General features: G+C 46.0%; 1 non-coding gene across 1 annotated transcript; it reads right to left on the bottom strand.

The window, feature by feature from the left end:
• Window positions 1-4,465: 4,465 nt before the first annotated feature.
• On the bottom strand, window positions 4,466-4,547 carry TRNAL-UAG. The gene has a single exon. It is a non-coding gene; the product is annotated as a tRNA-Leu (tRNA).
• Window positions 4,548-12,045: the final 7,498 nt, after the last annotated feature.

Below are 12,045 nucleotides of genomic sequence, written 5' to 3'. Positions count from 1 at the left end.
CACTTCACAGTATATACATATATCAAATCATGTTGTACGCCTGAAGCTAATATTCTATGTAAATTATATCCCCAAAAATAATTTTTTAAAGAATTGGACCTTTTGAAAAAGTACCAATATAATTGCAATGGGAAGAATTAGAACTTATTTTGGTCATACTTTATAATTTGGTATTTCTTCCATATATGTATTTTTAATGCTTTTAATGCTTATTTATTTTTGAGAGAGGGAGAGAGAGACAGAGCATGAGAAGGGGAGGGGGAGAGAGAGAGGGAGACACAGAATGTGAAGCAGGCTCCAGGCTCTGAGCTGTCAGCACAGAGCCCGACGTGGGGCTAGAACTCAGGAACTGTGACATCATGACCTGAGCTGAAGTTGGATGCTTAACCAACTGAGCCACCCAGGTGCCCCTATTTCTTCCATATATTAATAAGGGAGCAGTGGTGATCACCAGAATCTTTAATGTTTAAACTCACAAAACTTCTTAATCCAGCCTTGCTCTCCACAGAAACAGTGCCCCCTTCCACATTGTCTTGGTATTGATTGTATCAAGATATCAGTGTTTAAATATATCCATGTATATATCATAATGTGTACAAGTGGAACTGGCCCATCAAACAATGGATCCTGGCAGAGAAGAAAACCATCACAAGCCTAACAAAACTTGTGGTGGAGGGGAACGAATGTATTAGAGCCAACATGACCATTCCCAGTGTATCCCTCTCTGCTGAACAATTAAGAAAGTTTGTGAAGCAGTTAAAAATTGTATGCTCTTCTTTAATAGGTTGAACTGCTTGTGTGCATATAATTTTTCAAAGCTCAGTAATAATCCTTTATGTCTGTTTTGATGCTTGACAGTTTGAAAGGGCTTTCATCTGTATGCCCTTATTTAATTCTTTTCATTTTTTTTTTTTTTTGATGTTATTTTCGAGAGAGACAGAGACAGAATGTGAGTGGGTTGGGGCAGAGAGAGAGGGAGGCACAGAATCCGAAGCAGGATCCAGACTCTGAGCTGTCAGCACAGACCCCGACCCGGGGCTCCAACTCACAAGCTGTGAGCTCATGACCTGAGCCGAAGTCGGGCGCTCAACCGACTGAGCCACCCAGGCATCCCTGTATGCTCTTATTTAATTCTTAGGGCTACCCTTACAGTAGGGTTTATCATTCCCCTTTTACAGATGGGGAATCTGGGAGTGTGTCTAACTAAAAAGGGTGGGGGTTACTCCTCTGCAGCTGAAGTAATTTGGAGGCACTGTCCAAGGCTCACTGGCCCAACGCTCCTCATGGTTATTTCCGCTCTTCTGCACCTCAGCCATCTCACGGCTTAGTTTGAGCTCTGGTATCTACCTCAGGCCATTTGGGGCTGGCAGCCCTTGGGCTCCCTTTCTTCTCAGTAACACATTTGCATCTAAACTCACCTCCTTCTTCTTTGACTTTCCTCTATCAATCCTGAGAAATCTGTTCCCAGGGCCAGGAAAACAGACTTTGACTGTTCGCATAATCTTCTACACCTTTTGTCTACTGCCAAAACTCAGCTTTCAGAAAACAAAAGGAAAATCAATTCCTTTGTTCTCTCCATTTCTCTAAGTCATCTGTTTCCTGAGGCTCTGAACATGTACACCCCGGGCCTGGGGGCTGTGTGGGTCACTATGCCAAGAAAGCTTCCCTCCTTTCGTGTATTTACCCAAAGGAAAAGGAGGTAGCACCTGCACCCAACAGACAGAGTTCCTGTGAGGATTTTAGAGGCAGCTCAGATAACCAGCCCTCCATGCATGAGGTTCTGAGAGAGGTAGGAGGGCCTAGCTTACTTGGAAACACTGAGCAAAAGCAACATGAATGCAGAAAATAGAGCTGGCAGTGTGAGCAGCCAATCAGAATGGATCATCAAAGGTAAATCCATGAGCTTTCCACTGTCAGTGCTGAAACTATACCCTGAAGGGGCGCCTGGGTGACTCAGTTGGTTAGGCATTTATCTGACTCTTGATTTTGGCTCAGGTCACGGTCTCACAGTTTGTGAGTTCGAACCCCACATCAGGCTCTGCACTGTGCAGAGCCTGCTTGGAATTCTCTCTCCTCTCTCTCTCTACCCCTCCCAAGCACGCTCTCTCTCTCCCCCTCAAAATAAATAAACTTAAAAAAAAAAATCATCGGTGAAACTATTCCCTGTTGTAGACGCAAGGCCAGGTGTCTAAAATATCCCCCAGTTTCAGGGTGTCTGGCTGACTCAGTGGAAAGAGCATGATCTCAGGGACCTGAGTTCCAGCCCCATGTTGGCTGTAGGGTTTACTAAAAAACAAATAAAAATTATCCTCCAGTCTCTCTCATCTGAAAAATATCCTCCCTTAACTCCCCATTTCCTCTCTCACTAGTGCTCCTATGGCTTTCCTCCTCAAAATCAAATTTTGTGTTCAGTTGTCCACACATATGTTTCTGTTTCTTCTCTTCAACTCATTCAATATGCCTTTAATCAGGGTCAATGACCTTGTCCATAAATCATAAGTCCAATGGATATTTTTTAGTCTTTATCTTGCCAAGCCTCTTAGCAGTGTTCAACATGGTTGGATACTTCCTGTTTGCAATACTCTTTTTGGCTTATGTGACACCACACCTGTTTTCCACCTATGTCTCTGACCAGTCCTTCTTTGTCTCCTCTCTTCTGTCCCCCATTTTTAAAAAATGTTTTATTATTTATTTTTGAGAGAGAGACAGAGTGTGAGCGGGAGAGGGGCAGAGAGAGAAGGAGACACAGAATCTGAAGCAGGCTCCAGGCTCCGAGCTGTCAGCACAGAGCCCGACGCGGGACTCAAACTCACGGACCGCAAGATCATGACCTGAGCCAAACTCGGTGCTTAACTGACCGAGGCGCCCAGGCACCCCTCCTACTGCCCTCTATTTAAGATGATGTTCCTCAGGACTCTGTCTTGGCCCCTCTACTGCCCCTGTGCACTCTTCCTGAGCAAATACGTCTATTCCACTGCCTCCCAAGTCTGTATCATTTGTTTAGAGTGTTCTCTTGACCTCCAGACTTCTATGTCCAACCTCCTCCTCAAGCCCATGTCCCACATCTCACACTCATTGTGAATCAAGCTGAAAGTATCTTTACACAAATTCCTCTTCATCCTATATTCCCTCCGAGGGAAAGAAGAGGCAACACCAGAGCCACCATTCAGTGGCTCAAGTCCAAAACCTGGTCATCACTTTGACACGTCCTTCTTCTTCATACCTTCTTCAGTGAGTCTGGTCAGACTCACTTCCAAAACATCTCTCTGTCCTACACACTGTCACAACCATGCTGCAAGCCACTCTCCTTTCTCCTAGACAACTGAAGTAGGCTTTGAATGGAACCTCCTGTTCCTGCTGCCAGAAGGAACTTTCTAAACCCAAAATTGGAACATGCCACCCTCCATCTTAAAACCTTTTGATGGTTTCTCACTGCCCTCAGGACCAAGTTCAGGGCCTTAGCTTAGCATTCATGACCCTGCTTGCCTAACACTCAGCCTCATCTCTTGCCATTAGTCCCTGCCGCTCTCTGCTCAGCTGCCCTGAATTGCCTTCAAAGCATCTCAAACTCACCAGGCTCTCGTTTGCCAACAGGATTTTCCACAATCTGATTCCTCTTCCTGAGCTCCTCTCTCCCAACTTCACATACCTGATCTCTCAATTTCAAGTCCCAGAGAAATGACACATCCTAGGTTGACCCTGAGCCAGGTGAGCATGTTGTGCACTGGGTAACACTCTGCACAGGTGTAATTAATGAAATTACCACAGCTGGAAAGCTGATGAGAAGCTTACCTGCCTGTGTGCTCTGTAGCCTCAAGACGAACTTGGTTTCTTGCACATAGTAGGCCCTTCATAGTTATTGAATAAACAAGCAAGCAAACAAACAAACAAGGGGCCCCTGAACCAAGCGTGAAGGCCAAATAGGGGGTGGATCAATGAAGCTGGAACTTCAAGGTTGATAGCACACGTGGGGCAGGCCCCGTGATATCTCAACCTTTCCACAGGGTCACCTGACACCTTTTCTACCAACGGAGGTTTGTGGAGTCAGCCGGAGCTCTCCATAGGATACAGAGCGTGCGGGGAAAGGAACCTCCCAACTCAGGTCATAATTAAAATCACCCCCACCTAACCTTTGTCCTTAAGGGGTAAAGCGGCCTGCTCACTCTGGCCGCCCCTGGAAGCATTAGAGATGTAGGCAGTCTGTTGGGAACTATTAAAGTTATTTCAGATGCTTTCCCCTTGGACATAAGGAGACACTTCTGTTTTTGTTTTTCAGATAGCAGGATTGGTGGGTTTGTGTACTGGGCTAGGGAAAGGCAGTGCCTGGGCTGCAGTTTCTTGCTTTTCCCGCTTGCTCTCCATTTCATTTGTAAAAACAGAGTCATAAAGGAGAAAAGCGGAAGAGGGATTAGGAGATGGTAAACAAATTGAAGGGTTCAAGAAAAAGTGAGACCATGAAAGGGTGTGGCAGCGGTGGGATTCGAACCCACGCCATCGAAATGACTGGAGCCTAAATCCAGCGCCTTAGACCACTCGGCCACGCTACCGCCCGTCACAAGGCTTTCCGCTGAGACTATATTAGTCTAATGACGTAGTGTCTCACACTCTGTGACCCCGCCCTCTTAGCTTTGCGCATGCCCAATAGCAACCTGGATTCTCCTGCGCCTGTGAAGGTATCTTGATCTGTGGCTTCTTTCGCGGCTTTGGAATCACAGTATTTATATGATTGACAGCAATAACTATGGTCAGAATGCCACATTTAAAGGGAGAGAAGAGTTCCTGAGTGTTAAACATGAATATTCAGTCCTCACGTGTGTGCATTCGATTTGCCGTGTGCGTCGTATACTGTCTACGGCCACCAGGGGACGGTGCCGCGCTGCCGCTCCCTCCCTTGCTGGGCTGGGGGGTCCCGCGCGGAACCCTGCTATGCACAGAAGCCGGCCAGGTCCCTATCCTGCGGACTTCCCAGCCCTATTCCACGTCATCTCTGCAATCCCAGGTGGCCCCATGGCCTGGTCCCTGCCATTGCGAGGTAAGAATCACCGGTCTAGGTGAATGTCGTTACAATGTCAATGAATATTGTTACAGATTATTTGTATGTTGGTCTCCCTCAATCATAATTCTTGGCCACATCTTAGAGAGGGAGAAACTGACTCGCAGAGAGACGAAGTAACTTGTCTCAGCTGCCCCACGCAGAGCCAGTATTCTCCAGCCTCCCAAGACCCCAGTGTTCTTCTATGCAGGCTCTTTCAGTGTTTTTTTGTTTTTAATGCAATAAGTACAGATCAAATACATAATACATAAGTACATAGCAAACTTCCATTTCCCGTCATCCGTAATTAGTTAACGTTTTGTGTATTTGCTTCAAATATTCTTAAATAAAAAATAAACTGAACTAAGCTGTAAGTAAGATTCAAGTCTCCTTTGATATCTGCAAGTTCGATCCCCCTTCCTCCTTGCTCAGGAGTCTCAGATGCTTTTAGTTAGTCCACTTTTTCGAATTTTACCTACACATAGGCTTCTCCATTTCCTTGCATATTTAAGGAAAATAACAAAACTACAGTAAAGCTAGACAGGTGGGTGTGGTAAACTGAATAATTCCTTCACCCACCAAAGACGTCCACATCCAAATCCCCAGAACCTGTGAGTATGTTACTTTATGGGACAAAAGGGACTTTGTTGGTGTGATTAAATTAAGGATCTTCAGGTAGGGAGACTGTTCTGGATTATCCACATGGGCCCAAGGTAATCACAAGGGTCTTTAGAAGAGAGACGTAGGAATTAGAGCAGGAGACGTGCAGGCAGAAACAGAGGTACCAGTGATACAGCAGCCGCAAGCCAAGGAATGAACTAGAAGCTGTTAAATGTAAGCACACGGATTCTCTCCTACAGCTTATGAAAAGGAACACAAGTGCCTGACACCTTGGTTTTTGGACTTCTAAGTTCTGGAACCGTGAAACCATTGTGTTGTTTCAATCCACTAAATTTGTGGTAATTTGTAACAGCAGTAATAGAAAACCGAAACAGTGTATAAACTGACCTGTGGGCTTGGGAACACAGCCTGAGCCTTGACCCTAGGAAAACTACTTCTCTCTGGACCTCAGTTATTTGTCTGTAGTGGTAACGGGGCGATGATGATACCCAGCTCACAGGATTGCTATGGGAATCTCATTCCTTCATTCTGCAGGTATTTCTTGAGCTCCTTCAACATGTCGGGCACTGTTCCGTGTACTTGGCTACACTGGAGTGAAGCGGAGGAAGGTTAAACGTGGTGATGTGCGTCGTGCACTCAGACTTCCCTGGCACATAGTGTGGGTGGTGTGGTGGTGGTGACTCCAGCGGCCTGAGCTCCCCACTCCCTCCCAGTACCTCAGTTTGCTCAGCACCAGAGTTCTTACATGGGTGCTGACCACTTGGTGGTATTATTCCACATACATCTCCCCACCACTGCCTCGAGCTGGTATTTGGCTTTTTCTGAGGTCTATAATGGGCCCGGCTGGAATGTCGACTCCGGGAGGGCAGGTGATCGTGTCTTGTTCACCCAAAGCTATTTCCCCAGGACCTAGAACAGTACTGGCAGTAAGACTCTTCCTTATACTGGTGGTTTTGCATCCTTGGTCGAGGCCGCTCCCTCTTGCTATGTGGCCTTTGACGAAGTCAGAGGCTAATGCTTCTGGGCTGGACCTGCCCAGCATGAGAGCTAGCTCGTAGATCTTTTGTCTGAACGTAGCCAGACTGTGGTCTCTTCTTCTGGAAGATCACCTGTGGCCACAAGCAGGAAACAGAGACCTCTTCAGGTTATCTACCGCCACCCCCAAACACACACCCATCCCTGTCGTGACTCCCATTTGCCGGGAGCAACCTTTCCCCACCCTAGCGCTCTCTCTCTCTCTCTCTCTCTCTCTCTCTCTGATAACTTAATTCAAGTGAACATTAATCTTGCACCTACTAGACCTGATCAGGCAAAGAGCAGGTCTTCTGGGAGGAGTTTCCAGATACCCTCGGGCCAAGAGGTGCTTCTTCAAAAGAACAAAAATCCAGGGGAAGCAAGGCCATGAGCTCATCTGAGCACTTCTCCCCCGCTGGCCCGTGTGGCCTCCCACAGACTTGCTGACCCGGCTTCTCCGGTGATTTGTGTCTTCAAGGGTGCCGCTTGAGAGAGGTCAGCTTCTGTGCAACGCCAGCCCCAGCACAGCGAGGGTGGGGAGGCCACAGAACCCAAAGCAGCTAGACTGCTTCATTTTGAGGTTTTGTTTCATTTTGGTTTTTGTTTTGGTTTGGAGTGACGTTTCAAAATAACGTTTGTAAAAGTAATATGTGTTCCTTGTTGAGGCTCGAGCAAAGAAAGAAAGCAAAAATGAAATAAAATCACCTTGAATTTCTCTACCCAGTTAAACTCTGTCAGCGTTTTGCTAATGGAAAGTGCTGAGTCTTGATCTCAGAGTTGAGTTTGAGCCCCAGCCCCACCTAGGGTGTAGAGATTATTTTTTAAACCTTGAAAAAAAAAATAGGGGGTACCTGGGTGGTTCAGTCAGTTAAGTGTCCAACTTCGGCTCAGGGGATGATCTCCTGTCTCTTTCTGGCTTCTGTGCCGACAGCTTGGAGCGCAGAGCCTGCTTGGGATTCTGTGACTCCCTCTCTCTCTGCCCCTCCCCCACTCGCACTCTGTCTCTCCCTCTCTCTCTCAAAAATAAATATTAAAAACATTTTTTAAATTAAAAAATCCTAAAAAATAAATTTGAAATGTAATGTAATGCATGCCGGTTGTAATTTTTTTTTCAAATGTTATATCCTATGTATAAGGTTGGAGGGAAGTTCTCTTCCTCACCATCGCCGTCCTTTACAACTGAATCCCCACAGCTCAGGCAGGAGCTCTTTACCCTGTAAAGAGTGACCTTCCAGATCTTTTCCTATGCAGATGTGTGTAAATGCCCCACTCTGTTCCTGGGGTTTGCTTTGCACAAGGCAAGGGGAGAAATGCACCACCCAAAAGACCCAAGTGTAGTCATTTTGTGTGAGTCTTCCTATAGCTACACTTGGGCTATGCCATGGTTCTGTGATGCACTTCATTTTTTATGCCCAGGAGGCCGGGGACCTTCTGAGCCACGGAAGTGCGCCAAGGAGGACTTTCAAGCTACTGCTTTAAAGCATCTCACTGTGGTTCCCGAAAGTTGGGAGACAGGATTTTATAGGGCAGAGAAACTACTGTATATGATACTACAATGGTGGGTACATGTCATTATACATTTGTGCAGATTCATGGAATGTACAACACCCAGAGCGAACCCTAATGTTGACAATGGACTTGGGTGATAATGATGTGTCAGTGTAAGTTCACCACTTGTAACAAATGTACCGCTCTGGTGGGGGACATTGATGACAGGGAGGCCGTGCCTGTGTGGGGACAGGGGAGATATGGGAAATCTCGGACCTTCCGCTCAGTTCTGCTGTGAACCTAAAATTGCTCTATAACCGCCGCGGTCGCAGGCTCCTACGGACGGGAGATCTGAGCCTTTAACACTTGAGAACATTTCCCTTCTGTGGCATATGGGGCTAGGGTGGTTCTCCATCCTCTCTGAGCCTCTGTGAGGGTTCTACCCATCTCCTGGAAGGTGAGAACAGCCATGTATCCTCGACGGGGCTAGTGCGCGTAGGAGCTGGGCTACTGCTCCTGGTGACCTTTCTTCTGCTGCCACACCCCGAAGCACCACCATGGTGAGATGGAGACTCCATGAGCACTTTGTGTGTGTGTGTGTGGGGGGGGGGGATTAACACCTCTAATGTGATGTGATTCACATGCTGTACAATATCCCCATTTATTTATTTGCTTATTTTAAAGAGAGAGTACCTGAGCAGAGGGAAGGAGAGAGAGAGAGAAAGAGAGAGAGAAAGGGAGAATCTTAAGCAGGCTCCATGCTCAGCGTGGACCCTGATGTGGGGCTCAATCCCACCACCCTGGGATCATGACCTGAGCTGAAATCAAGAGTCAAATGCTCAATCCAGTGAGCCACCCAGGCACCGCTATACCCATTTAAAGTGTATAATTCAGGTTTTGTTTTTGTTTCAGTATATTCAAAGTTTGCAACCATCACCATGATTATTAATTTTAGAACATTTTCATAGCCCCCAAAAAGAAACCCCACACCCTTTTGTAGTCACTGCCCATTCTCCCCAAACTCCCCTCCCAGCCCCAGGCAACCAATAATCTACCTTCTGTCACTTTGAATTTCCCCAATCTGGACATTTTATATCAATAAATTTATATAGTAAATTGCCTTTTGTGACTAGCTCCTTTCGCTTAGCATAATGGTTTTTCCTTAAAGATTTAATTTTTAAGTAATCGCTACACCCAATGTCGGGCTCGAACCCACAACCGCAAGAGTAAGAGTCGCACGTTCCACCGACTGAGCCAGCCGGGCGCCTCTTAGCATAATTTTTTTAAGGTTCATCCACGTTGGAGCATGTGTCAGTGCTTCATTCATATTTACTGCCAAATAATATTTCGTTGTATGGATATACCACATTTTAATTACCTGTTCATCAGCTGATGGATAGTCGGGTTTCACATTTTGGCTATTATGACTAAAACTGTTCTGAACATTCATGTATCAGTTTTTGTGTAGGCATATGTTTTTATTTCTCTTGGGAATGGAATTGCTGGGTTGTATGGTAACCCAATGTTTAATTTTTTGAAGCAAATGTTTTCAAAGTGGTTAAACCCAAAGGGTTTTCTTTGAGTGGTAAAAGCTCTCTATATATTCTAGCTACGAATCCCTTATGAGATACAGGATTCGTCAATATTTTCTCCCATTATCTGAAATGTCTTCTCACTGTCTTTTTTTTTTTTTTTTTTTTAAGTATTGTTGAGTCACAACCACACAGTATTACATTAGCTTCAGGTGTGTCTTTTCACTTTCTTGAGGGTATCTTTTGCATCTTGTGGGTTATTGAGTCCCTTACTCTGGACTCCTCTGGTGGGAAAGGCGGAAAAAAACCAACTCCCTGTCGGTGAGAAGAGGGATTTTTCCAATAGAGGCGGGGATTTTGTCCCTCAGAGCTTGAAGAGGAGATTGCTGCCTGTGTGACAGAAAGAGGGGCAGGCTTTAGGACAGGGGAGCAAGGCTTGGAACTGGAGTGGGCCAATGAAGAGTGCCCTGGGAAGGGTTTATTCTTCCTCTTGGATACTGTAACATTGCTAGTATGGTTTAATGTTTTCCGTCCTCTATTTAATTCTTGTTACCCCAAACTTTTCAGTAAAGTCTGAACAACTTTGTGTGATGGTTACAGGAGGTGATCAAGGACCGAGTAAAAACCAAGAATGGTTCTGACCCACATCTCCTTGCTGAGGCCACCCAGGCACTGTCTTCCTAAAGCTACTGGAAGCGATGCCTACTTTTCCTTCAGAGCCCGGCTCAAATGCCATTTCTTCAGAGAAGCCTTTCTGAGCAGGTTTGCCTTATAATCTCTCCTTGTTGCCCATACCTCTCGCTCCTGGCACACCTGGAGGTTTATAATGGTATGATGGAATAATGACTATGAGAGAAATTGCCGTTCTCCCATTTCTTACTCCATTAGTTCTCCGAAGGCAGGCCTTTCCCCCAACTCCTAGCACAATACTTGGCCCACAATAGGGGCTTAATAAATTTTTGCCATGAGAATGAATGTCCAGAAACCCTAGGCTTAAATCCTATTAGCTTAACAACTCTCTGGAAAAGAGATTCTCGTTTTCATGCTTGCTAGAAAATATGCAGATAAGTATCTCATTGGCCTGACTTGGGTCACATGCTCATCCCAGAACCAATCAGTGTGGCTAAAAGGATGGAATGTGCTGATTGGCCAGGTCTTCTCGTGTGTTCACACTTGGCCCCACGTCAGTGGGAAGGGCCATCCTCACAAACTGAGAATAGGGTGAGCTGGTTTCCTGAGGACAAATCAAGATCCTCCTGCAAAGAAGGGGATTCTGGGCAGACAAAACTTACAGAGGCTCAGAGGAGTTAAATAACTTGCCCAACACCACTCAGAGCTTTAAGTAGTTAAGTAATGCAGTCTTGGTAGGTTTTTTTTTTTTGTTGTTTTTTGTCTGGTTTTGGACTTGGACAGAGTAGCTCAGACTCTGTTCCTGCCCAGCGTTCCCACCGTCAGAATTTCAGGTGCAATTTTGTCTTGCCAAAAGCCAGTTTTCCCAAAACATCAAACCAAAATATCTACTGGTTCTGGTATTTTCCAAAACTTGTAGTACAGAGGCCAGAGGCTACAACACTCAGTGATAGGTTTCAAGACAATTTCATTTTATTCATCCCCCCCCCCCCACCTTATGAGATGCTGCCATATGTCATCCCCCTTCCTCAAGCCACATAAACTTGAACCTGCTCCCTACAGAGGCCATGGCACTTGGTAAGCTGAAGGCCTTTGCTCTCTCAGGGGAATCTGAATTTTCAGGGACCTCAAAAACTGAAGAGTCAAGGCTTAGGGACAGGACACTTGGGGGGCCAGTGTATACTCATGCCTGGGTCAAATCCTGGCTCTGCCATTGACTGTGTAACCTTGGGAAAGTCCTTTAACCTGTCTCAGTCTGTGTATGAAGTGGGGACAATAAGAGCATTGGGATGGTAATCAAAGACTAATCCTGTAAAGCAGTTACCTACCACAGTCACTTGCACAAAGTGAGTGTCCTGTAAAAATATCAGTGCCTGCTACATCCCCCCATATACCAAAGCAAGCGTTACATATGACAGGTGGCTCTTGACTACAAAAACATGTTCACAAGCTAGTGTCACCCAGGGAAAGGAGCAAGAGAAAGGAGTCACTCTTCCTTAGAAAAATGTGAATATACCTACATGTATACCCAGATATCGTCTGTCTCTGGTCTGCCTGCACCTGTGGTCTCTGTGTTTGCTGGGCCTCACCTGAGCAAAGACTCAGCATGCCCTCCAGCTCCTGTAATATAGATGCCCTTTGGCAAGAGGAGCCACCTTAGAAATCTCTTGGGCAGGGGTGCCTGGCTGACTCAGCTGGAGGAGTGCACCACTCTTGATCTTGGGGTGG

The sequence above is a fragment of the Panthera leo genome, chromosome E3, assembly GCF_018350215.1.
Source record: "Panthera leo isolate Ple1 chromosome E3, P.leo_Ple1_pat1.1, whole genome shotgun sequence".
Lineage (NCBI taxonomy): Eukaryota > Metazoa > Chordata > Mammalia > Carnivora > Felidae > Panthera > Panthera leo.
This window is presented reverse-complemented; position numbering and strand designations above follow the sequence as displayed.